This window comes from Lepisosteus platostomus, chromosome 3, assembly GCF_059453375.1.
Source record: "Lepisosteus platostomus isolate fLepPlt1 chromosome 3, fLepPlt1.hap1, whole genome shotgun sequence".
Taxonomy (NCBI): Eukaryota; Metazoa; Chordata; class Actinopteri; order Semionotiformes; family Lepisosteidae; genus Lepisosteus; species Lepisosteus platostomus.
In genome coordinates, this window is record NC_142613.1 from 29,024,162 (window position 1) to 29,046,782 (window position 22,621).

The 22,621-nt window shown below is 40.3% G+C and overlaps 1 non-coding gene across 1 annotated transcript; it reads right to left on the bottom strand.

The window, feature by feature from the left end:
* Nucleotides 1–21,293: 21,293 nt before the first annotated feature.
* On the bottom strand, nt 21,294–21,380 carry trnastop-uca (transfer RNA opal suppressor (anticodon UCA)). Its single transcript has one exon. It is a non-coding gene; the product is annotated as a tRNA-Sec (tRNA).
* Nucleotides 21,381–22,621: the final 1,241 nt, after the last annotated feature.

Here is a 22,621-nt window from a genome sequence, read left to right on the forward strand (position 1 = left end):
TATCATTAAAAAATTACATATATTGTTAAATTATTACTTTCCACTCCGATGGCAGGCGGAGCGACACGCCGGTTGGAGTATTTCTCGGTCGCAGTTAATGGCAACGTCAGCTCAAAGATTTGGTTCAAACCATCAAATGGAGACTGGTGTGCCGACATGCGGACCCTGCTGATGCGGGATTAACGCTAAGAAAGAGAGAGAGAGTTAAATTATTACTTTAAATATATACTTTAAGTTACTGTAAATATATAACTTTATTTTATATAGTACCTTTAAAAGTGGCATCTAAAAGCAATACTGGATTCTGGCTGTCAAATTCTGACCATATTGGAGATTGCTCAATGTGGATTTAAATAACACAGTGAACAGGATGCGCATTCATTAATTCTATTGAATAAAGCCTTTCTTGATTTCTCTAGTTCATAGTTTCTCTGTGTTCCCTTTAAAATAAACTTTTGCCGTTTATACAATGCTGTGTATTACATGGCCGGTAGGGAAACTAACGGGAAACAAAAAAGTGGAAAAGCTATGGTCTGTCTTGTTGGAAGCTAGCAGCAATCTGGTGTCCAGTGTTCTCTAGACGTCTTGTTTAAGATTAAATTCTTATATTATTCTTAATAGTTGTATGAGGCAGATTACACTTTCCCCCCGCTCTCAATAACAGACTGATCTATATTTTAAATCATTGCGTTTGTTTACCGATTTTATCTTCACACCTCTTCCCACTGATCTCTCACTGTTCAGATACTTTTTCTCACCTGCCCTGCCCTATGTTCTCCTGTGATTTACTGTTTATTCCGGCTACCATCCACTCCTGCCCTCACACCTAAAGAAGACTATTTTACATTTCTTTATGTGGTTCATAGTGCAATTAACCTTTGCTTGTTTCTTTCCAGCCAAAGCACACTGACACAGTTCTACCACTCGAATATTATTTTGCTTATTATTCACAATTGTATTCTATAAAAATGCAAGTGAGCAACATAATTGACATACTCAATGAATAAAACCAATATAGAAATCAATAAAATAATAGATAATTACTGATCAGATAATACAAGATCCGTCATTTGAGAACTGATCAACTTTGTATTACAAGCTAAAATAATAAACACAAATATAGTGATACAGTATGTAATGATGATTCTCTGCATTTGTATAGAACTTTTTATTACAGAGGTGTGATATTTACATTGACCTCACTGTAAGCAAAACAACAAAAAAAGGATTGTTGGAGGGGGGGATATTCTGACAACAATTGATTATAAGACGATCTGTCAAAATCCAATGAAATAAAATATGCTGGACAGAGGTGAACATTATTATGCAGAAGACAAAGATAACGATTTACATTGCATTTATCAGATTGTGAATCAATAAAGACATTTAATTAAACACATGTTTGTGATTTAAATCAAAATGGGGGTAACGGGAACTCTCTCTTTCTTATTATCAACACTCGTTCAATTGTGATTCTTTTGGTTTCATGGAGGGCTTCTCAGATAGTTGGGCATTCAGGTAGATTGCCAGGCGAAAGGATTAGTAAATATATTTTGTTAAAGCAAGTGAGTTTTTTGCAAAACATAAAAGACATATTGTGGCATTATTATATAGGAAGGACACAGTGACTCAGACGCTTGTTGAATGAAAAAGGGCACTTTATTTTATCGTACAGCTGGTACAGCACCCAAACAAACGCAAACGCGTTTTTAATAAAATGCTTTTATTCATTCATAATCTGACTCACATAATTCCCGAATGCCCCCCATGCCTAATTATTTTTTTAAGCCTTCCTTTTCTTTTTTCCTTTAATAGAATAACGAAGACGTCCATGAAAACGGAGCTTTCACTCTGTTTTACAGACACGGTTGAGCCATTGTCCAAGAATGAAGAATTTCAAATGTATATGTCAGAATTCTTACAAAGAATGCTTTACACTCTTCTTTCTGCAAAGCTTGATATAAAAATCAATTAACCGAATGCTAATGTCCTTGAATTTGTTAAAGAGGTAGATGTGTATGTAAAGAACATGAGTGAAATTACTGCGATTCTGATGTTTTTAGATCAGAAACTGAAGCCTGGCGGATTCAGCGGTGTGTATTCCAAAATACAACATATTTTACATAGAACCTGTGGTAACACCATCCCTCTGATCACGCAGGCAAATTTATTTGCTCTGTTAGACAGTCGCCCAGTTTTGTGTTCATGGCTATAGAAATGGCAAGTAAAAGGGCGTTATGAATGCTTTTTCAGATGCTGCTGAGTTTCTGAGCAATGTTGGGGTAATAGCTACTGTACATGTACCAAACTAATTTTCCCCACTAACATTTAATTGGTGCTTGCAAGCAGGAGTCTGTAACGTGTGTGAAAAGTTCAAAAGTGCATACTGGGATGTTTCTGTATTTGAAAAACTGCGGATTCAATTAAGTGGTTCACATTTCACATGCTATTTGTCCTGCAAGTTCTTTCCTTGACACTTTATTTGATCAATGTGTGTATGTGTGCTTGTGTGCTTGATGTTTTTTTTTTTTGAGACATCCTATCAGGGACAGCCAATCTGACACCCGGCCGCGGCTGGCGCTCTCACCACGGGAACTCACCAGACTCCCCACGCCCCACGCCGTCGTAACGCCATAACGGCCCGATTCCCTAGGGTTATAATAGAGTGCGCTCAAACCCACAGAAGACATGATCGCCTACCAACCCTCTTCGTTAATACGTGCTATTTAATACACACACTTATTTATAAATTGCGGGGACAGCGATGGCGGAGCATTTGGACCCAGAGGCTCAGGACAGCTTGGGGGGGAAGGCGGGACAACAACACCTATAACGACGCACCATTGGATCGGGAAGGGCATGAAAAAGGGGGCGTGGTACCTGTCGAAAAGTTTGACGAAAGCTTTTATCTACGAATCTTGAACAATAACATTTTGCAGATCTATCCAAAACAGTTTTGTATATATGCAGTTAGAATAGATTTAAGTTACTTTTGGAAAGGCACAAATTTTTAATTTGTCAGGAATTAGACTTTTTCCTGTCAAGCAGTGCACAGCTCTGTGTCAATTTGCAAGGAGGAAGTGATATTAAAACACCAAAAAGATGCAAGAAAGCAAAAAATTCATGAAGAACAGGAATTTCCTTCTACCTGTGGGTCTCTATCACATTCCACCTAGTTTTGAGGATGTAAAAAATGTTGTACTATAAATGTGACTTTACCTGGTCCAGGATTTTATTTTCTGAAGCAGGGTTTAGGGGACATTTATTTTGAAAGCTGCTGCCAAGCTAGTGTCACTTACTGTAGATAGCATCATGCTACTCTCTTGTTGCGAATTCAAATCTGCATTAATTTTTTATCCAAATTAATGTTTCAAATGTATACATCAGGATATCTGGAAAAAGTTACAGGTAAGCTAAATACACAAATTTATACTTGATTCCTGTCTTGTTTCAGTGGCAAATAGTGGACTCTAATGTCTCCTTTAGTGTATTTAGTCTTCCCCTATTCCAGCCCATAGCTCCTCGAAACACAAACATCTGAAAACAAGCCAGATACGTTGGTTTTTCTGCAGGCGAATCACGTCCAACTTCATGTTATATTGTACAAATGTGTAATAAGTTATTAATCCGCTCCCATGAAAAATTGTTTCGTTTTACATGTGGAGCTGTTGTCATAGGTTGGTTGTTTTAGGTGAATCGCTGAACGGTGATGTCTGAGAATTAACTTTGACGAACAGCATTTGACAAACTACTGTGAAATTAACGATACTGACATTTTCAAAAGTTTGATGGATTAAAAATAGAGAGGAAGAGTCAATATGTACAATAAAAAAACAAGCTGGATTTGTGATTTGGATGCGGCTGGTCCGAAGACGTATTTTGTGGAGTGGAAAGGAAAGGAAACCAGATGAAGGACAGCCCTTGTATAAAGCTACAATTATAAAGTGTCAGGTAAGAAGTGATTAATAACATAAATTGTTAGTATTAGACAAATGATTTGTTAGTTGAAAATAAGACGAGTTTGAGTTGTTTCAAAATGAAATGGCAGCATGAACTAATTAAGGGGATTCATACAGAGACACTGAGAGACTGGATCCTTCAGTATGTTAACACTGTAATGAGAAAGAGGAATTAATACAAACAAAACACTTAACAAAGATCTAATTTTCACATATGAAATCTTAATTACTGTTTTACTAATTGACAAACGGAACCGTTATTCACATGCATCGGGGGAATAATTACAGCGCTCATAGTCTGAGTAAAGGTCAAGATTCAAGAATGTTTCTCTAAAAATGGAGGCACAGCAGAAGTAAAACCTGAGATCAAATCCCTGCAAGCATCAGCTTGCCAGAAAGGGGGATGGAAAATACACCACAGGCAACTCCCGACTCAACGTATGTGAAGTTATAAAGCAGTTTTAGAGATAAAGGCCATCACTATTTTGGGACTTGTAATGGCAATTGTTGTTTTGTTGTTGTAATGACAAATTAGACCCTGAGAATCACTCCTGACAGCTGTTTCACTCTACCCTATGCGTGAAATTGGAATTTCCCTCCATGACCCCCCCCCCCCCCCCCCAATAAAATTAAAAACCTTACAACTTAGAAAGATAAAACAAATTATACTGTATGGTGTAGCTTAAAGCATGTTGATGGACCAATGATAAAGGTTAACAGCATACTTATGTGGCATGTATGCAGTATGTACTTCATTATTTTTGGTGTTGCTTATTCAGAAAACATGCTCACTTAATCACTTTCTCTAATTTATTTAGGGGAAAGGGTTGTAAATCTATTCCACGACACTATTGGCAGTTGAAAGATTCAGTATCTCTGTATGAACCCCCTTAATTAGTTCCTGCTGTAGACCACTGGTAGTGTTGTCTGTGTGTGTGGAGTCTGCGTGTTCTTGCTGGAGGCTCACTGGTACTGGTGTCTGTGTGTGGAGTCTGCATATTGTTGCTGAGGGACAATTGGTACTAGTGTCTATGTGGGTGAGTCTTGATTCCTGGACCAGGTAAAGTATCTTGATATGCATCAATGAGCTCTGGGTTTATCCCAAGGAAAGGTGATTTGAACATATTGTATGGATGAAATATTCCTGAAAAGGTATTGAGTGAGAACCCACACAGAAAATAAATAAGGGGAAAGAATGAACAGCACAGATAGTAGGGAGGTTATGAGAAAATGAACACACCTTGTTGATTAACTGCTCTTCATTGACTCATGTACTGTATACAATTAGAAGGAACAAAAGCTTATTTCTGACTCAAACTAGACCCCAGACTGAAAGTCATGGTAGAATCTACATAATGGGATAGGACATTTGGTGATGATAACATTATCCATTTCATGTTATGGAGGTTTATGTCATAATTAATCATCTTTAAAGCACACAATCAAGCTTCAGTTGTATACAGTATGTTATACTCATGAAAATTCAGCTGTGGTGTATTTAATGAGCAATGAGTATGTTGTGACACAATAACATTCAAATATTATGGCAAACAGCAAATATTATGCACTAGTTAAGTGAGGAAAAAAACATTTTGACAATAAAAGACCTTCACCTCTCATTCATTCCTGCAGTGATAGGATAGTTAAGATTTTAAGTGAAAGGTTTCATTTGTGAAAATGTTTCTGCAAATAACAGGCTCAACACAGGGAACACCATGGATGGGAGGCCAGTCCATCACAGATTTCAAGAAACATTACTATGCTGAATGCTGCAGTGCTAAACTGGGGTATGTTTGTGATTGTATGAAGAGTAATCATGTTTTAAATACCCAGAAAAAAGTGTCTAAAAAGAACATAGCATTTAATATAAGTTTCAAGTAAGTGAAGTCTGAAATAAATTCTTCAATGTCTGTTTAAGATTCCTTTTAAACAGTATGTAGTAAAGCTAATATTGCAGGTTTCAAGAAACATTGAAATGATAACTGTGAAAGAACACAATACAGTATATTTGGCTTTGGTGTTATACTGTACATAAAATACATCGTAAAGTCTAGAGTATTAAGTCATGAAATATCTAAAGTTTTTTTCTGTGACATGACTATTATTTAAAAAGATGAAAGAAGGGTTAAAAGATTAAGTGACACAACTTAAGCACCATATCAGTCGTTGTGAGCTCTTTTTTCATATTTCCTGTGAGTATTACTACAAAGAAGGGCTGTCTCTATACCTTCCGTGAGGTCATCACTATTATACAGTGTATATATATACTGATGGAAAAAAGAAATGCAACATTTTCTGAAATGAGAATACTATATTTATAGCTTATGTACAGTCTTAGGTGCACTTTTACCCAACGAGGTCCAGGTGAAACAATGCCTGATCTCTTCACCTTTAAAAAGGCCTCAGTTCAAAGCTTAGGTCACTGCAAGAAAAAGGCCACACTTAGTCAGTTTTCTGTGCATTCCATAAAGAAGCAAGGGAAAGGTCCATCTATACTGTAGCACCATCTAACTGAATTCGCTGTAAGGTGTTGAAGGAGTGGTGGGGGGTGGGTGCTCCCTTACAGTAGGGCATTACAGTTGTCTAACATGCTGTATACAAGAGCATGAATTAATTTCTCTGTGTCTTGAGTGGAGACAAACTGCCTTAGTTTTGCAATATTTCTTAACTTTAGGAAGTATGTTTTAGATACTGTTTTAACATGAGAGTTAATAATAATAATAATAATAATAATAATAATAATAATAATAATGATAATAATAATAATTGCTTACACTTATATAGCCCCTTTCTGGACACTCCACTCAAAGCGCTTTACAGGTAATGGGGACTCCCCTCCACCACCACCAATGTGCAGCATCCACCTGGATGATTCGACGGCAGCCATAGTGCGCCAGAATGCTCGCCACACATCAGCTATCAGTGGGGAGGAGAGCAGAGTAATGAAGCCAATTCATAAATGGGGATTATTAGGAGGCCATAATTGGTAAGGGCCAATGGGAAATTTTGGCCAAGACGCCGGAGTTACACCCCTACTCTTATCAAGAAATGCCCTGGGATTTTTAATGACCACAGAGAGTCAGGACCTCGGTTTTACGTCTTATCCGAAGGATGGTGCCTGTTTACAGTATAGTTTCCCCGTCACTATAATGCGGCATTAGGACCCACATGGACCGCAGGGTGAGCGCCCTGAGAGCCTTGTGTCTAATATGACGCCTAGGGTACCTGATGAGTCTTTGAGGCAAATTTTTAAATCCTCTGAGTTACTGTAAGTGCTAAAATTATAGTAGTTCTATCAGTAACGTTGCCTCCAAACAACAGAACCTCAGTTTTATCAGAGTTGAATAACAACAAGTTTTCACACATCCAAGTCTTTACTTTACTAAAATAATTAACTAAAATGATAATAGAAGAGTTGTCATTTGGTGTAAACTAAATATATATTTGCGTGTCATGAGCATATGAATGAAAGTTAATATTATGTTTTTGTATTATCCTACTTAGCGGCAGCATGTAGAGAGAGAACAATATTGGTCCCAGCACTTGATCCCTGTGTTACCCCAAATTGAACTGTTGACATTGATGAAGCAGTACAATTATTATATGTTTGAACATAATGAAAACAAACAATTACTTAAATATGAAGTAAACCACTTAAGGACGGTTCCAGATAAGCCAACCTCAAACTCAAGCCTGTGTAACAAAACACAGTGGTCAACCGTGTCAAAGGCAGCACTAAGATCTAGAAGCACAAGCACTGTTGCATTCCCCGCGTCAGTAGCTAACAGAATATCATTTACGACTCTTGTTAATTCAGTTTCAGTGCTGTGGCCTGGGCGGAAACCAGACTGAATTTTCTCAAGTATATTATTTGAATCCAGATACAATTGCAGTTGGGCCATAACTATTCTCTCAATAATTTTTGATAGAAATGGGACTTGTGGATCCAAATTTGACTTCTTAAGGAGCGGTCTAACAACCGCTACCTTAAATTGGTCAGGTACAATGCCTGATACAAGGGACGTGTTCATTATACTAATTATAGGTCCTGCCAGTACTTTGAGGGAATCTTTGAGTAGCTGAGTGGGGATGGGATCAAGCGAACAGGTGGTTGACTTTGTCTTAATAATTAATTTCTTGAGATCTTGCTCAGAATCGAGAATAGAATCGATCTTATTTGTTAGATTAGCTATACAATCTGTTACATTGTCTCTCTGTGTCAATTTGCAAGGAGAAATTTCCAAATACCTGTGGGTCTCTTTATCACATTCCATTTTTTTTTCTGAAGCAGGGTTTAGGGGACATTTATTTTGAAAGGTGCCAAGCTAGTGTCACCTTCTGTAAAATGCTATGTTTGTGCCACTTTGTGTTGCTGTAAGTAGTGTTTGTGCTGCTTTTGTTTCGGAGATATAGAGCTTTGGTTTTTCAGGCAATCACGTGACTATCTACAAGGAAGTTTACAGGTACCAACAAACTCAGTACTTGACCTCCTGATTGTGATGACAACAAAAGGGGCAATTTGTTTTCCGAGTCTGTCTGGTCGGGTCAGGTAGATGTTTCAATATATTTCAATATAGCGCCTTCTTTTCCTGGCTGTGACGTCACTCTGTGAAGTGTGCAAAGTCATGACCACCAAATCTTTCCGTTGTGATCTTTTGATCAGTTCGCCCCAGACTTTGCAGCCTTTTTACAAATAAACAGTTTTACATTTAGGGGGGAATTACTATGTTATTTCATTGGGTTAGGTGTTTTCTTTTAATTATTAACCATGTTCTCAAAAAATGTTTTGCTTGTGTTCTCCTTTCATTGGTGAAGATCAATATTACCCTCTCATAACATCCCTAAAAACCAACTAAATCCTAAAATTCTTGGCAGACAGGATCCAACAGCTGATTTCAAATAAGGTGAAAAATAAGGTGCTATAGCTCAGGAACTAAATAAACGGATCTCTGCTATTACATGAGATTCCAAAACGCAAATTGGCTCTCATGCGATTTGTAAGTAGGGGACAGATGTTTGTATAACGTGAAACGTTTTTATTTAAACAGCAGAAATACAAAAAGGAGACAGAATAATGAAATAGATACAGAAATAGAAACTTCACAGACAGAGTAATTCACAGTTGTAAAAAACTAAAGTTATACTTTTTCCATATTTCCATATGTCTTGCCTTTTGATTCTGTAAATTTCTAATAGAATTAAAATAAAAAAGGAATTCAACTTTAAAACCATAAACAGTGGGAGCAGTATTAGACAATTTACATTTGTGGATAAAGTATTTAGCCAAATTAATTAACAGATTAATAAAAAAATATATCCTTTATCCAAATCAGAACCAACAAAATATAAAATAATATAAAAATCTTTTAATTTAACATTTACCTTTAAATGTTGAACAATAACATTTTACAGATCTATCCAAAACAGTTTTGTATATATGCAGTTACCAAACAAACGTAACAAAGACTCCTTCTCATTATTACAAAATACACATAAATCCTTGCAAACTGACACAGAGCTGTGCACTGCTAGGCAAGAAAAAGTCTGTCTCTCTACACACTGACACACACTGTCACGCACTGAGACGTGGGGCTGGCTGTTGTTTACAGAGTGCAGGCAGCTCATATCCAGCTATCTCTGTACACACTGGCACACACTGATAGCTGATGTTGGTTTAGTCGGGAGGGGAGAGAGACCACTCCCTGTCCATCACTGCACGGTCCCAGTCTGGGAATAGCAAGTGGTCTTATAAGCCCCAGCAACGTTGGCAAAGACGCTTATCTGGCAAAACCATGCTCATGTACTATTAGTTGAGGGCCTGTAGAATAGATTTAAGTTACTTTTGGAGAGACACAAGTTTTTCTTTTGTCAGGAATTAGACTTTTACATGTCTAGCTGTGCACAGCTCTGTGTCAATTTGCAAGGAGGAAGTGATATAAAAACACCAAAAAGATTGCAAGAAAGCAAAACATTAATGAAGAACGGGAATTTCCTTTTACCTGTGTGTCTCTATATCACATTCCACCTAGTTTTGAGGATGTAAACATTGTTGTTCTGCTATAAACATGACTTTACATGGTCCAGGATTTTTTTATCTGAAGCAGGGTTTACGGGACATTTATTTTGAAAGGTGATGCCAAGCTAGTGTCACTTTCTGTAGCTAGCATCACACTACTGTAGCAACAAGGCTTATTAAAAATACAGGAATTAAGTTTGCTGGTCCCTTGCAAGTCTCTCTCTCCCTCTTTTAAGTGGTGCTGGATACAGAGAGGCCATTCCAGTTGGTTCACATTTAAGGTGTTTTTCTAGCTGATAGAGTATCCTGATAAGCAACAACTCCCAAGGCTGAGATTCTCCAGCAACCCTAATAAATGGTCATCTCTGGCGCCTTACTGTCTGGGAGATTCCAAGGGAGAGTCTCATCCCAGGTGGTTTACAACCCTAATGTCAGAGTGCATTGTTACTCATTTTCCACCTCAATCAACCAATCAGGAACTGGTAGGGCAGGACAACCCCACGTGGGTCTCAAATGCCCACGGAACTTTCAACCAATGAACGACCGTAGTTCCACCAGGTAAAACAGGCAGCATAGAGCTCCTCCAGTGCTCCTCCAGGACATTTTCAGACTCATCTCAGACAATCATCTGACGGCCAGTGTGTCCGAGTGCCAGGACTTTACTTTGTTCTAAGAGTCGAGACCGGAGGTCGCCGTGCTTAACCAAAGGATCCGCCCGACGTTAGCCCAGCAGCAAGCCTCATGAATCCACCACGAACACTCACCTGATCAACAAGTGAACTGCTGTTGGAACTGTGGACAGCTGAATCTCAGGATTCAAGACTAGCGCTACATCGGGAACGAACCGGTCTTCTTCCCATCTAAAGAGTGTGACTTGCTTGGATCTGCAGTCACTTTCCGTGTGCACAAACTCTGCTAGTAAGCCAACACTAACTAGCCGGTCTTCAGAGAGCACACTGCAAGCGCGCCGTAGCAGAAATCTCTCCCTCCTTCTCCCACAACTCCAGCCGAACTAGCACTGCCTGGCACTGGGCCAAAGAACGCAATTGGACTTGGCAACAACCTGCCGCTGTTCCCCTGTGTCCTCGGGAGATCTTAATCCACACAGATTGGATGAGTATTCAACATTCTGCATTACAGCTCGAGAATTCAATTGTTACCTCAGCCACAGTTAATATCAATTTAATTCCTATGAGTGATGTACTTGCTTTTGAGTATCTAGTGTAGAAGTTGAAATCTAAGTTCATTTACGAATAGGTATAAATGAATGGTATACTGAATGTTTGGTTTGTAACTCTCCGTGATTGAATATATACCTTTTGTATTCTGCTAACCCTCACTCTTAAGATCTGTTATGTTTATATGCACATTTTATGTATTAATAAATGTTTTGTCGTGTATTAGTATCCGTGTGTGTGTGCATTGCTGAGTTATCCCGCAAGGTTGGTTTTCTAATAGCCATCAAGAGTCAATTTGTGACTTACTGCTACAATTAATAATCATCCCAGTAAATGCACAAAACCCCTACATTTATTGGTGCCCCGTGTGAGGATGCCTACAGAGGGGATGGGAGACGTTGTCCATGATGGCCTCTAGTTTGGACACCATCCTCCTCTCAGCCACTTCCTCCAGGGGGTCCAGGCCAGACCCAATGACATAGTTTGCTCTTCTGATGAGCTTGTTCAGCCTGTTAGAAACCACTGCTCTAATCCCAGAGCCCCAGCATATCACCGTGTAGAAAATGGCGCTCACCACAACCGACTGATAGAACATATGTAGCATCTTACTACATACATTGAAGGACCTGAGACTCCTCAAGAAGTAAAGTCGGCTCTTACCCTTCTTGTAAATGGCCTCGATGTTCTTAGACCATTCCAGTCTATCGTTGATGTGCACTCCCAGGTACTTGTATGAGTCCACCATCTCCACGTCACTCCCATGGATGTAGACAGGAGTAGGTTTGACCCTTTTCCTCCTGAAATCTACCACTAATTCCTTCATCTTTGTTACATTCAAGTGCAGGTGGTTCTCCCCACACCACTCCACAAAACTGCTGACCAGTCTCCTGTACAACCCTTCCCGCCTACCCTTGATACATCCCACAACTGCAGAGTCATCTGAGAACTTCTGCAGGTGGCAAGACTTTGAGTTGTATTTAAAGTCCGAAGTATAGAGGGTAAAGAAGAACGGAGAATGAACTGTCCACTTAGGAGCCCCTGTGTTACTTACTACCTGTTCAGACACACAGTTCTGAAGTCTCACAGACTGTGGTCTGCCTGTCAGATAGTCAGTGATCCATGAGATCATGGAGGGACCAACTTGCATCTCCTCCAGCTTCCTCCTTAGAAGTAAGGGCTGGATAGTATTGAAGGCACCGGAGAAGTAAAAAAACATAATCCTTACAGTGTTGCCAGCCTTGTCCAGGTGTGAGTAAGCCCTTTGCAGCATGTATATGATTTAATCCTCCACACCAACACGGGGCTGGTAGGCGAGGGTGTCCAGTGATGAATTGACCAGAGGTCTCAGGTGGGATAAGACCAGCCTCTCCAGTGTCTTCATGACCTGAGAAGTCAGCACAACTGGTTTGCAGTCATTGAGGACAGAGGGGCGCCCTTTCTTTGGTACCGGGACCAGGCATGATGTCTTCCAGAGCACAGGGACTCTCTCCAAGCGCAGGCTCAGGTTGAACAGTCGCTGGAGCACTCCACTTAGCTGATCAGCACAAGCCCTCCGAACGCTGGGACAGACATTATCTGGTCCTGTGGCCTTACCCTGGTGCAGCCTCTTCAGCTCCTTCTTCACCTGGTCAGCCATGATGGTCAGCTGGCCTGGGGGATGGTGCTCATAGCACTGTCAGTGCTGCAGGTGTTAATGTCGGAGGTGTTGGAGAGTGGCAGCTGTGGGGGATAAGGGGGGGTGAGTAGCTGTTGGGAGTTGTAGCTGTAGGCAGCCATGATTGTGGGGGGATGGAGGAGGTGTTGGGCAGTCGCAGCTGTGAAGGCTTAGGGAGCGTGTGGCTATGGGGAGATGGGTGTTGAGCCACAGAGCGCCCTGAATCAAATCTGTTAAAGAACTAGTTCAACTCGTTGGCCATCTCCAGGTTCCCCTCTGTTGCACCCCCAGCCTGTTTGAAGCCATTGATCTCTCTCATGCTGCTCCATACATCCCTCACCCTATTCCTTTGCAGCTTGTCCTCTACCTTCTTCCTGTAGGCGTCCTTGCTCTCTCTTAACTTCTGCTTTAGTTCCCTCTGTACACGCTTGACCTGTTCCTTATCCCCCCTCCTAAGGGCTCTCTTCTTGTTATTCAGAAGAGCCTAAAGGTCACTGGTGATCCAGGGTTCGTTATTGAAAATGCAGTGTACGTCTTTGGTGGGGATGGTGTAGTCAACGCAGAAGTTAATGTAGTCAGTGACACATTCCACCATGCTGTCTATGTCGTCCCCATGTGGTTCGCACAGCACATCCCAGTCGGTAGCCTCCAAAGCACTACGTAGATCCTCCATAGCCTCCTGAGATCATCTCCTCACATTCCTCATTGTTGCAGGTTGGCGCTGGACAAAAGGCTGCTATAGTGGTGTAAGCAAGACAAGGTTGTGATCTGATCTGCCAAGGGGGGGAAGGGCTGTGGAATTACATGCATCCTTAGCATTGGCATATAATAAGTGTTTTGTTTTCTCTGGTCGGGCACTTAACAAACTGGTGGAAAGTAGGCAACATGGTGGAAATAGAGACGTGGTTAAAGTCCCCTGAAATAGCCATAGAAGCGCTAGGATACTTTGTTTGTAGCCTGGCTGTGCCTGTGTATGATGTCACACCCTGCCTTTGCATTTGCCGTGGGTGGAATGTAAACAACAAAGATGGCGCATGTAAACTCCCGCGGCAGATAGTATGGACGCAGTCCTATGGCAACCAGTTCAATGGCCGGGTTACAGAAGCGCTCCTTAACATGAATATGTCCAGGATTACACCATCTGTTGTTAACAAGCACCGTGAGCCCCCCTCCTTTGCTCTTACCACTCTCAGTGTTTCTGTCTACCCGCACTGTCTGAAAGCCACGGATGGTAACATTCGAGTCCGGAATAAGTTCCTACAGCCACGTCTCAGTGAAACACGATACTGCATTCTCTATACCAGTGGTTCTGAAACTGTGGTACGCGGACCGGCAGTGGTACGTGGAGTACAGCCAGGTGATACGCCAAATGACCCTGGAACTGTGTCCTGTGCACTGAAAAGTCGGGACAGGTTTTCATATTTTGTATTTCAATACGTGTCGAATACGCAGCCTACGTACTATGATACAGTGCGCGATAATACTTCAGTGGACACAAGAGATACTCTGTAATTCTATACCACTCTATAGGAATGCGTGCTACGGACGCAAGTGACCAATTGTATTTAAAAAAAGCTACTGTATCTCCAGCAAATAGGGAGGAAGGAGAATGTTCGTGATTTTTGAACAATGCCAACGTTGTAAACACAGGAATGCATAGAAATGCGAGCTACGAACGCTGGTGATCTTGTGAGCATAGGAAAGCGTGATAGATAGCAGAAAAATATTTAAGAACTGTTCTAAGATAATTTGAGAAAATTACACAGAGCGTCTCTGTGGTTCACTTCCATGCGCATGAAATAAAAACTTAAATACGGAAATAAAAACGGAAACGCAGAAAAATGCAAGCTTGCAGATTGCTAAAGCACTATTTTTGAAGAACCTTATCTGCCATTGGCAAAAGAGCTGACACGTATTATGTGTGGAGAAAAGGCTGCTAAACAGCTCGACCTGCTGCCCCCTCTGAAAGACACAGTCACTCACAGAATTATTGAAATGGCAGATGATGTCAAAAGTACGCTGATAGAGCGCGTTCAAATGAGCAGATGCTTCTCATTGCAATTAGATGAGTCTGTAGTCCATTTGGGCAGTTCGTTTGCTTACGTTAGAAACGAGTTTGAGGGCACGTCCCATTAGGACTTTCTGTTCTGTGAACCGCTACCAACAGGAATTACAGCAGAGCATGTTTCAGCTTCTGAATGAATTTATCGAAGAGAATGGCATCGACTGGATAAAACGCGTCAGAGTTTGTACAGACGGTGCTAGAGCGATGACAAGCCGACATAACGGTGTAGTTGCACGAATAAGAGAGGTTGCTTCAGAAATGAATGGACGCATTGCAACATCCACCGCGAGACCTTTGCCGTCAAGAAAATGCCTGACAATTTAAAATCTGTTAGACTCTGTTGTGAATTGTATCAAGGTTCGAAAAATTAATTCACATCTGCTTTCCTAGACTAAACAGGCTCACCCCTCTCACTGTATTGGTGCTTTTTTATTAGTTGTTGTTACTGTTTTTTTTTCTGTAGAACACTTTGAGAAGCCACCTTTAAAGGCACTATATCAAATAAAGTTTATTATTATAATATTTATTATATGTATGTGTAAGTGTGTGTGCATGCGCTCATGTTGGTCATTGAGAATTTCTGGGGTTCCTATGAGATGATGACTTGTAGGTGGTACCTGGATGCTTTAGTTGGATTAGGGGTGGTACTTAGTCCAAAAAGTTTGAGAACCACTGCTCTATACTCCCTCTGATTCCTCACCAATGCTCCCAGTTCATCCATCTTGTTCACTAAGGACCTCACATTTCCCATAATGATCAAAGGAAGATAGAGTTTAAAACTCCTTCTCTTCGCCTTTCATGTCGCAGCAGCCCTACAGCCTCGGCTTTTCCTCCTCAACTCTGCCAGAACTGATGGCTTCTCTCCAGTGAGTAGAGCCAGTCGTGCTAGTGCGATCAGCTGGCCCCGCGTGTAGACAATGATTGTAGCTATCAGCATTGAAACTCAATAAAAATAGAGGTCCTAGAAGCAGAAAAAACAAGGAAAAGTATCTCAGCTCCCTAGTATTCATCATGTTGTGATTGCAAATCTAGTTGCCGGCAAGGATATGAAGGAAAAACACTTACTCACTAGTGTAGTGTGCTCTCTGAAGGCACCAGTTCTGTAGGGTTTGGGCATTTACTAGGACAATTATTAATTGTAGCAGTAAATCACAAAATTGATTCTTTTGATGGCTTTAGAATCCAACCATGCGACATAACTCAAACAACGCACACACACAGGTACTAATACACGAGGATACATTTATTAATACACAGAATATGCATGTAAAACTAACAGATCTTATCGAGAGGGTTATCAGAATACAAAAGATATATATTCATTCAGTCACAAAGAGTTACATATCAAGAGGACATACATTCAGTATATCATTCATTTAGACCGTTTCGTAATTGAACTTGGTTATAACTTCTACATTAGATACTCAAAACAAGTACATAACTCTTAGGAATTAAATTGATATCAACTGGTTGGGATAACAATTGAATTCTCGAGCTGTAATGCATTGAAGTTGAAAGCTCATCCAATCTTTGGGGATTCAGATCTCCTGCGGGCACAAAGAAACAGTTGCAGGCTGTTGCTGTCCAATCCGCGCTCTCTGGCTCGGTGCCAGGCTGTACTGTGCGGCTTGCGACGGTGTGTTGCTGATGCTCACTGACCGGCTAGTTAGTATTGGCTTTAACTAGCAAAGTTTGTGCACAGGAGAAAAGATGACTGTGGGTCCCAGCAAGTCAAGAAGAGGACCGGTTCGTTCCTGATGAAGAGCTAGTTCTGAATAGTGATTCAGTTCTGACCTGTTCATGAGGCTTGCTGCTGGTGCTAACCTCGGGTGGATCCTCCGGTTACTCTCTGGCAACCTCCGCTCTTGACTCTTAGAACAAAGGAAAGTTCTGGCACTCGGACACACTGGCCGTTCTGTGGTTGTCCGGGCTGAGTCTCAGGATGGTCAGGAGGTGCGCTGCGAGAATGTCCTGCCCTTGGGAGCCTTCTGCTCCTGGGCCGTCCTGCCCTGGAATTCTCCTTTGAATTCCCTTTAGAATAGTCCACAGAATCCTCCACTGAATCCTCTGAATGTTACTGAATCTCTCAGGCTCTCTGTGTTGCCTGTTTTTACCTGGAGGAACTTCAGCTCGTTGATTGGCTGAAATTGGAGTCCCACGTGGGTTACTCGGCCCTACCAGTCCCTGATTGGTTGATCAAGGTGAGATATGAGTCACTTACTCCTGACACTTAGGAATGTAGTCCAGATGTCCATCTGGCACTCCCTAGACAGATAGGCGCCAATGGATGACCATTGATCATGATAGCCAGGCTTAGCTAAGTGCATCCCCCTTTGGGAGCTGTCCCTTATCAAAGGAAACCTTAAATCAGCCTGCATGAATAGTTTCTCTGTGGCTGCACCACAGAGATGAACAGAGATGGGCCTCACTTGGGAAAGCTCAGAACACTTAATTCTTTCTTATTAATAAGCCTCGCCGCTACACTAGCACTAACTGAAAGAAACAAAAAGACAACAAAAAGACACAGAGCTGCTGTAACAGGCTGCCACTAAGACAGCGCCATCTTGCTTTTTCTGAAGCAAATGTGGCCCTCAAGGAAAACAAGTTGGGAGACCCCTGGTCTAGATTAAAATTTGAGGATAATCTCTCCACTAACCACTAACAAGAACCATGAGTACAAGATGGCTGTCACATAACAGATGTTAACACCTTGCAGCAACTCTGCAACAAAATATACAGCATCAGATTATTTATTTTTTCCTTGAGGGCCATATTGGCAATGAGTGAACTATGGTCGGAACTACTGTCAACAGCTGAATATTAGGATTCAGGACTAGCGCTACATCGGGAACGAACTGGTCATCTTCCTGTCTAATGAGTGTGACTTGCTTGGACCCACAGTCACTTTCCATGTGCACAATCTCTGCAAGTTAAGCCAGGACTACCTAGCCGGTCTTCAGAGAGCCCACTGCCAGCGTGACGCAGCAGAAATTTTTCCCTCCTTCTCCCACCCCTCACGCCGGACCAGCACTGCCTGGCACCGGGCCACCGATTGGATGCAGCAACAGCTTGTCACTGTTCCATTGTGTCCACGGGAGATCTGAATCCACATAGATTAGATGAGTATTCAACATTCTGCATTACAGCTCAAGAATTCAATTGTTACCTCAACCCCAGTTGATATACAATTTAATGGGGTTTATAGACCTCTTGCTGTTCTCAGACTGGGACCGTGCAGTGATGGACAGGGAGTGGTTTCACTCCCATTCCGACCAAACCAAAATTTGTGCCTCTCCAAATATAACTGAAATCTACTCTACAGACAAGAAGCTAATAGAAAATGTACGTGGTTTTGCCAGAAAAGCGTCTTTGCCTATGTTGCTGGGGCTTATAAGACCACTTGCTATTCCCAGACTGCAACCGAGCAGTGATGGACAGGGAGTGGTCTTACTCCCCTCCCGACTAAACCAACATCAGCTATTAGTGTGTTACAGTGTGTGTCAGTGTGTGCCAGGATGTAGAGAGAGTGCTGGATATGAGCTGCCTGGACCTGGAATGAAATTTCTCGCATATAATAAATAAATCATAAAAATATTGAAAGTAATAACAATGAAAACCATTGCAATTGCTATAAAAACCTTTAGATACTCCTAGAGAGCCTTTATCTGCTGTTATGAAAAACAGATTCACAGCTCGAATCTGTGTCTGTGTTCTGTGTTAAAATAAATAGTTTTTTTTTACACAGAAGACTGACAGCTTCGCGCTGTGAATCTGTTTTTCTAGAAAACATGTGTCCGTGGGGGAAGGTGGAGTGTCTTTCACTGGAAGACTCATCTGATTCTACTTTGAAAATACCTGTGAAACTGGTTTAATTCAGCACCGCCAGTACTCCCGTAGAGTGAGATGAAAACTGCGCAGCGCCAGGCGAATGCACAACATTAATTTAGGGCTTTCGGCCCCACTTGGATTTGCACCCTACACCCTGCGGTACCGCTGTGTACATACAGTACGAACATCTTATGATATTTAGAAATATAAAAAATGCCAATAATATTTGCCATTTTAGTTTTTCAAAGAAATTTGTTAAACAAAAACTCATGGCGATAGCTGGGTTTGAACACCAAACCTCAGGGTTATAAACCAGTCACTACAGCTATAACGCCACCAAGGCAAGTCATGTGACAGTCCCTGAAACAGCCATACACATATCAATGGAAAGTCTTATACTACTTTTGTGCAACAGTACATGGATATAGTTATACCGTTATTAATTTATTTAGATACACGAATCCATATTATATTTTCTTTTAATCAAATTCTAAAAGTATGCTTTTGTTTAATCCGATAACGAACGTATTTGCAGAAAAGGTTAAAACGATCACTTTTCACAAAGTATATAAATGTACAGAAATATGGCCAGAAGGAGCACGTAAAAACGTTTAGAAATAACCACATGTAAGACTTTGATGCTTAAAATGTTTAGGGAGAAATGAAATACTAGTCTGTATTTTTTCTTTAAACTACCAAGACCAGCCATATGCAGTACAGTTTACATACAGTAATATGTTTATGTTCCTAAATTAATATCTTTTATGAGCATGTGAAAGGCATGGTGAATCGGAGATTCTCAAGACTTACTTTGCATGATTGGAAACAATCGTATCAACGTAATGCTGTGGTGTTACTTTTTGTCAATGAAAAAATAAAGTATTTTCATTTACAAAGACGGTTACAAAGAATGTGGACCAGGGTAATACTTTGAGTTTACAGCTTGTCCAAGATCTTTCATTATTAATACTATTAGTTATATTTTCGGTAAAGACTTTGATGCATAAAGTATTTCTGCATAATTAAAATATTTATGATAAAGGTGGGTACATTTGTCCAACTGAGCAATCTTTCTTTCATAAAATATACCAACTTTTTAATGTATAATGATTAACATGCTGTACTACACAGTTTAAATTTAATCGTCTAAAGAGTATACAACTTAATGTTTCTTAATTGAATAAAGATTGTCCCTCAGCAGTGATCGGGATTCAAAACCAGTGTTTTCTAGCAACAGCTCAAATGATGTACATGAGAGGTTAAACTTTATTAGCTCCACCAGGTCGTGATTCCAGATACTATTATCTTACTGCGGTATTATACGGTATGACGCGATATGACGTGTTCTGATGCGACGCGCCCACCGCGTTTTACCGCAGCGTAACTACCATGCTCGTTTTGAATGGCTGCATCTGTAGATGACCCTTACCTGGATTAAAACAGACCAGGATAAAGTTAGCTTGAAGCTCAAAAACGATTTTGGCATGCCTGTAGCATTTTCACAAAACCTCCTAGAGTTGTGAGAACACTTCCTTTGTGTATAAAGTACATTGTGAATGTTTTCACAACCTTCACTTTTATGTTTTATACCATTTTTTTGACCACACATGAATATTCTTATGTCCATATCTTTGCAAGGGAATCAGTGCGAATTTTAATACTTATTAAATGACCGCAGGCACTTTCCACCCGCTCTACTCTTCTCAGAAAAGAATAGGCTAACCTTCGGTGGATGTTTTTGGTTTTGCTTGTTCACATATCTCCCCTTTTTATAAAACGATGAGATTGAAAACTGAGAGCCACTGTTGTTTCATCATTGAAAAGTACATCATTAAATGCCTCTCCCTGTTCAATCCATTGGAAAAAAGAAAAGGGGCATAAAGCGTCTGATGGTCATAAACGATATTAATTTAGGAACAGCATCAGAGATATTTTTTAAGTGCACTGCATTGGCGAATACCATAGCACGTTTGTTTTACACCCTGGCGGAAACAGGCTTCCATAAAAATCAGTATAGCTTCTGGGAAATACATTTTTCCTGCATTAAAGTTTAACTCGTTCAGAGCACCCTACATTATAAACTCCAAGCGTTTCATTTTGAGCTGAAGACCCTCACACCTGAAGAAGGATTCACAGTCAAAACGTTGCAAGCTGATGCGGCTACCCACCAAAGTAAATGTATTGCAGTAAATGTTTATATCATTATATCTAATTTTTAATTTCTTTTTTAAAAATTAAAAAAATCAGTTGCCCAGCCTAAGAGGGGGAGGTCTGCTCTCATTGACAGCTGACACTCCCCCATACACTCAAGTGAAAAATTAATAACGCCAATGTAAATGTCATATTTAAAATTTGTTGATAAAAAAAATGTTAAGTTCTCTAAAGCTTTCTCAGTCAAGTATGATAATTTACCTAGGGAGCTGTGTAAGCATGCATAGGCAGCAAAAGTTCAGCTAAACCGGGAAGAAAATGCTTTCAGAGAAAATGTTTCAGGTGTGAAGAATGCAGATCCCCATTGCAATTTTAACCAAACCTGTCCCCAGACACCCTGCCTCCACTGCGATTAGAATATTACGCTTTCATAGAGAGACTCTGCCCGAAAGGTGGAATTGAACCACTGTGTCGTTAAACAGCTAAGGGTTTGAAGCCTGCACCCCAGACCACTGAGGATCATCTGAGGATTCACAATGCGAGAAATGCTGCTCAATACGTGTTCGTGCGAACAACCCACATATGTGATATTTAGGAATATATATTATAGTATTGCTGTAGTTGTAGTGTTGCTGTAGTATTACTGCACAAACAGTAGTATAAGATTTCTTATTGATATGTGTACGGCTGTTTCACCACTATGCTACAGATGCTGCCATTCAAAACAAGCGGGCGATACCGCATTATTTTGCGGTGCGCTTTACTCACTCTACCGTGAGATACCGTAAATTCTCCTATAATACCGCAAGTAAAATAATAGTATCCGGAATTTCCGCAAGGTGGAGCTAATAAAGCTCAACCTCTCATGTTTGAGCTGTCGCCATCAAAGTCTTTAACGAAGATATTACTAATAGTATTAATAATGAATGACCTTGGACAGGCTGTAAACCCAAAGTATGGCCCTGGTCCACATTCTTTTTTTCATTGACCGTCTTTGTAAAAGTAACACCACAGCATTTCGCAATCACGCATTTGTTTCCAATCATGCAAAGTACAGTAATTTTTGAGAATCGATTCCCCATGCCTTTCACATGCTCATAAAAGAGATTGATTTAGGAACATAAACATATTACTGTATGCAAACTGTTCTGTATACATTATGTATATGTATATTTAATGTCTTTACTGTGCCCGTTTAAGTATTGAATATTTATATGGAATTTTACCACTGAAGGGAAATCTTAGTACCTAAGCATAAAAAGAATAGGAGCATACTGTAACGCGTGTGAAGGCCATAAATTATATTAATTTTGGATCTTAAATATACAGTATATGGCTGGTCTCGGTATTTTAAAGAAAAAATACACACCAGTATTCCATTTCTTCCTAAGCATTTTAAGCATCGAAGTCTTTAACTAACATGATACCGGAGTCAACAAGCATACTTTTAGAATTTGATTAAAAGGGAATATAATATGGAATCGCGTATCTAAAGAAATTAATAACGATATAATTATATTCATGTACCGCAACATAATAGTACATGCTGTACATTGTCTGTTGATAATGTTTCTGTAGTGCTTTTTCAGCACTCTCCATGTGACCTTGCTGGTGGCGCTGTGGGTTAGGTTCCTGACTCCCACGTGTTTTTGAATCCCGCTAGAGCCATGACTTTTTTTTAACAAACATTTCTTTGAAAAAATAAAACATTTCCCTGGGTCAGAGATTAAATAAAACCTCACTCGCACCAAACAAACTTATATTTCTAAA